We start from the raw sequence: 6,000 nt of genomic DNA, 5'->3' as shown, positions 1-6,000 counted from the left end.
TTTATTTAACATCTTTATATATTTATATATAATTTTTTTTCTGCATTGCAGATTGTGTCAAGTTTTATACATCTCTATTTACAATGATTTAAAATAATTATATTTCATCTCTGGCAGGTATTTACAAAGTCAATAGTAACTACAGGTCACATTTCAACAACAGTCAACAGCATTAACCAGCTCAGTTAGACAGTTAAGATAATGGCTTACATGCACCAATAACATGATCTTCAATACGTGCCATCTTCAGGTATAAGAGTGAAGATTTTCCCTGGTCCCAGGTTAAAGGACATCATACAGCAGAGGTCACCATTATTAAAAATCCATTTGGTTTAGTCCTTCACCAGCACTGAATCTGGAATATCTGGGGTTCACACCAGCAGCAGGCAGGGCTATCCTGGTGAAGAGAGGCTCACACCACCCTACCCGTGTCCTTTCGCCTAGCCTGTTTGTCCACAAGAAGTGGCCTTCTGGTTGCTTATGCTCCTTCTACGACAGAGATAAGATTACATAATGCTGAAGTAGTAAAAATCCTCCGAAACCTCAGTTCAGAGAAGCAAACCTGGTATGACAGAAAAAAAGTAAGAAAATAATCTTTTAACCCTTGCAGAATGTTTCTTTTTGCTAGTAAAATCGACAGCATATCCTGTATTCTTACAAGGACAAAAACAGATCAAAAGATATATTGTAAAATACAGGAATTACAAATTTTAAAAATGCAGCACGGGGTACCTCCGAGTTTAGTTGTTGGGGTTTTTTATAGCAAACGAAAGTTACCATAGTAAATCTAAAATGTATTAACAGTATCTGATTTAATCATTAAAAATCTTCATGAGCTTTTTCCTGGAATCTTCAATATGGAAAAAATGTTAAATGACTCAATTTTATTTAATCACATGGTATTTTTCCATAAATAACCAGCTAGGAATATCCATCCCGAAAGTACTCACTATCTGCAAGAGAACGGTAAGAAGTCTTGTTTCAAAGTAATCACGGAACACTGGCACACAAGAACACACAGACACACCCCAGTACTAGGAATCTACTAATACTTTGACAAGTTGCTATATCCTGAGTGACTGTTAATTCACATCTACTGTATACTTGAAGCTACAAAGTTTTCACTACTTGCAGTTTTCATAAACTAGTAACAGGAAAGTCTAGCACAACAATAATGCCTGAACAGAAAGAACAGTGTCAGTAGTCAGTTTTTCTGTCACTCCCATGTCCTCCCTATTTTAGAACAAAAGGTAAAAGGTTGCTTTGTTCACACTATCTTTTCTGTTTTGTGATCAGTTCTGGGGAGTAGAGTATGAGGACTCGAACACACACAGGATACACCGCCAATTTGTAAGGAAGTTTCCATGACAAAGCACCGTAGAGTCACTTTACTAGGAGATAGTCCTAAACAGAAATATTACCTGGCCATTTTACCCTCTAATAACAGAGAGCTGTGTGAATTCTACACCACATTTTAATGAGTGATTAATCATCTTTTCAAGAGTCAAAATTTAAATTGCTTTAAAGAGTTCTATCAGAATGCGAAGATACTCCACTCGAAATTGCTTATATCTCACCGACTGTAAAACACTGGGAGCTCAAACCAAGTAACTGGTTAACAAAACTTGATCTCATCACTTTGCTCATCATGCACTAGCTAAAAGGCAGGGCAAATTTGTACTATACAGATAGGAAGTTTTACTACACACCCGTTACCATCAACAGCTGCTCACAGAAATAGCTCAGTAATCCTTTACCTGTTTATCTGAAATGCCTAGCTGTTATGTTCTGAAATCTTGTCCTAAGATTAGTTTTATCTTAAAGAACATTTCGAAATGACTATGTGAAAATCCTCATACGTATCAGTCTTGCAAAATCCACCTGTCTCTTGTTTTCAGGAACTACTGACAGACCAAGCGGCTCGCAGCTCCCCGCTGTCTGCCACCGCTGTGTAAAAGGCAGGGGAGAGTTTTGGCTCTTCAGCCAGTCACGACATGCCAATTTTGACAGACTGATACACGTATTCACCAAGAGGACACCCAAGTCATCCTCGGTTACCCTGAATCACCTACTGAAGAGGTTTCCACAGCAAAGTCTGTCCGAGTGCCAGTAGGAAAACAAACAGAAAAATAACCAAGAGAGATTAAGGCTTATATGCTAGAAACAAGCAGCATTTAAAATACTCGAGAAAATATAAAACACCGAACAATTTTATATAAACCAAGAATGTAATGCAAGTACAGAGGATCTGGCTGCTTTGCCTATCGTGCTTGGAGAGGAGCGATATTTTGCAACTTCAGTCCTGCAATTAATCATAAACAAGAAATTTGAATAAATAAACGGGGCATGTTTACTCTTCTGATACAAACTATCCCTATAATGTGTCACGAACGAGACCTAGCTAATAGCTTTAACGCTATATTAAACATGCCAAGTTAGCCGTATCTTCAGCAATGACATTCAGAATTGCAGAATTTAAGGATAAGATTATTAGATTTACTGACATCAGAAGCATCTTTTTGTTTTGTGCGCAGTACATGCATTTCATTCAAACACGTTTCACTGTATTTTCCACACCCCATCCAGGATTATGAACACAGTACCTAGTCTGTACTGCTTAATTTTTATGATTTTGCTCAAAAAGTTCTCAGTAGTGAGTTCTCAGTTTTCATTTAGTCTTCAAAGTAATTTAAATTTTTAAGCCAAGATAAACAAAAACTTCTGTTTGTGACCAAAGTTAAAACGCTGAACACTTAGAAGAGATAGCCATGATAGTTCATGACAAAATAGGACAAGTTTAAACTCTTAGGTTAAAATACAGCCATAGCATAGAATTATCTATTCCAAAACTAAAATTTCAAAATATAATTCTCTGAACACGTTATTCATTAAATATTGACAAAAACTTCTCTGGAGCTAAAATTTTCCAAGAATGCTAATAATCTTCATTACAGAAGTAAAACAAACACAGAGAATCTGGAGACAAAAAAGGGTTAGAGTTGGGGTCACCTTACTACAGAGTAGCTTTACCACCATTAAGATGCAGGCTTCCCCCTTAATTTTGAAAAATATGTTCATATTTACATACAGTAGAGACATAATTGAGGCAATTGATTGTCAACACGTGACAAACGTATGCACCTACCCACACACACGGAAACCTCACATAGTGAGAAAAAACCCCGTCCCAGTAAACTCCAGTATTCATAAGTAGTGCAAATAAATACTTTCTCAGAAAACAATTTTTTCTCACTATTTTGATGTTAAAACAGATAATTTTAATTATGTCAAAGCTAGCAGGAGTATGTTGGAAATGTTGTATGTGAGACCAACACACTTGCAAACTACAGATACTAGGTCAAATGCTTACTGGCTGCAATATTCAGCATTACAGAATAAAGTATGCTGTTAAACTTTTCCAAATTCACATCAGGAAGGGTGTTCAAAGAAATCTGCATTTAAAATGGACAGCGACATACAAAGTCTCCAAATGAAAACTGAAAGGATAATACAGTAATTTAAAATGTCATCTTGCACATTTATTTTAATAGATATTTTTACTTCATCACTTTGCTGCCTGCAGGATGAAAAAATGGCTCATAATTCAACCAATTATTTCACAATCTCAACTTTCAGCAATCCCAACTTTTTCTATTTTAAAAAAATTATAAAGTCCAACAAAAATGTGTTACAAAATGGCAGCATATTGTGATGTGGTAAAAATTGCTATCAAGGAATAATTCATTTATCCCTACGTAAATGTATATATACATCAAAATACAGTACCCACACTTTCTCACCTAAGAATTACACGTATGTGCATGCATGTGCACATACACAGGGAAAAAATCATAGTGCCTGCTTTTTGAGCTTCCTCTACAACGCTGAGGTTGCACTGAAATACTGCAGAGACCTAAGTGCAGTGCCTCACATCAAGTAACAAACGTTCTAAACAGACACAACAGAGTGAATTCAGGATAAAGAGATTTCAGTCTAAGTGTTGGTCACAGGTGTAAAAAAACCTTTGTTTTGTACACAGCACATATAATCAGAAAGCCAGCAGATTATTCCCTCCACCCATATCCCAGACACTTCTAGTTTTATTTCTGCCACAGTACTTTGAAGTGTACTGAACTTCAGCGAATAAAGTCTTGCTACGATCTCAATGCACCTCAGCATAGGCTGACACACACCTAGAACCATGACTGATAAACATGATACGCAGCACTGTCAAAGCCTGTTACTACAGCTGGTTCGTAGATACGAGTGGTGACTCGTTTTGTAAGACAGATGTGGAACAGTACTTGTCTGTACCACGACAAAACAAGCTCCCGCAACTGAAACACTGGACTAAAAAGATAATTTTGAGAAGTCATAGGCGTACTGCATTAGCACATAGCAAAAAAAAAAAAAAAAAAAAAAGTTTTTTAACAAGGATAAATTTGAACTCTTTAAAAAGCCTTATATGGAACAGGTACAGATACACAAGAACAAACCAAAATACAATGGACAAAATCATAACAAAAGGCACATCATCCAAACGAGAATTGCAAAGATATCTTAAATGGTAGTTTGAATAAAGTTTTAACTAATTTGAATTCATGCACGTTTGACTTCCCTATCTGAAGTCACTGGGCAGTCTCGCTTCCCCGAAATAGTTTAATAGCATGGGACCACACACAAAATATCGGGAAAAAGAAAAAAAAAGCGGGGGGTCGTAAAATTTGGCCTAATGGCAATTTAAGTGTCATAAAACTTCTAAGGGGATGTTTGTAATACAAAAATAAAGTAATTCTTTAAAAATTAGCTGACGCTCCTGACCTTTTATTTCCAAGAGACTTAAGAAATTTATTTTATTTGGTTCTTTCCGATTTACAGTGTTGGCTCTTTAATAGAATTTACTTTGGGATGGCTTCTACAAAATATAAACTTTATATTTTTAGCTATGAATTACCAATTGTCTCAACTAGAAAAACTGTATAAAATAAAGAACAGTTCAACCATATACAGCTTTTGACATTTTAACAGAAAATACACGGCAGCTTAATCTCATCTTTGCATTAGTTCCATCTGTGTGCCTGGTGGTCCTTAAAGATTAACTTAAATTTAGAAACTGTGCTTTTCTCTTTTTCTGATGATTCTGTTTACTCTCTAACTGAAATTTCTGCATCAGTCCTGATGCTGTTTAATTAACTTTATGAATGTAAGATATGCCTAGACTACCAAAGTGACTCATCAAACCACGGAAAAAACCTTCAAATATTTAAATTGATTTTTATGTAAATTAAAAAAAAAAAGTTATATTTGAAATAGATTCAAAAGCAAAAAAAAAGAATATAAAAAATCCAAAACCAACTACCCGCAATGCAACACCATGTATGTCATTGTCCTGAATTTCTTAAAGACTGTAATTCAAAGATAGCCTCGATTTATAACTGCTTATGTTTTTCCTTCACAGTGACAGTGAAACCAACATAAAGATTGTATCGTAACTCTTCGCTGTGGGTTTACAATTTGTAAACTTCCAGGATATCATACATGACTTAGGCATAGAGGACGAACTTTCCCCTTGTCTCTCTAGCAATTAAAAAAAAAAGATAGAGATGGAGAGAGAATGGCAAACATCTTCCTGCATAACCAGAAACACGCTTCTCAGCAGTGTTCCCTAGCGTTAAGTACCAGCCAACGCCCATACACCAGGCATATACATTCAAGGCTTGGCATAAGTTCTGGATTTTCTAGAGTAGGGGCAATCTACTAAAACAAGAGTTAAAAATCGTTATCAGGTTATATATACCAAGGCAATGAGGTTTACCCTTCTGGGAAAAAGGACTGTCAGTACCCCTTTACACAAATGGTGTTTCTAGAAAAGCATTTCACACTGAAGCTTCGATGTTTTTAGCAAACTACTGTCTCTATCTCTGAGACAGCCTCCAGTCTGTCTGGACTGCAGCATTCTTTGAATGACTCCACGATTGAATTTGGGGACACTGAGAAAGC

This window comes from Buceros rhinoceros, unplaced genomic scaffold, assembly GCF_000710305.1.
Source record: "Buceros rhinoceros silvestris isolate BGI_N320 unplaced genomic scaffold, ASM71030v1 scaffold947, whole genome shotgun sequence".
Lineage (NCBI taxonomy): Eukaryota > Metazoa > Chordata > Aves > Bucerotiformes > Bucerotidae > Buceros > Buceros rhinoceros.
The sequence above is the reverse complement of the archived record's forward strand: the minus strand, read 5'-3'. Positions refer to the sequence as shown.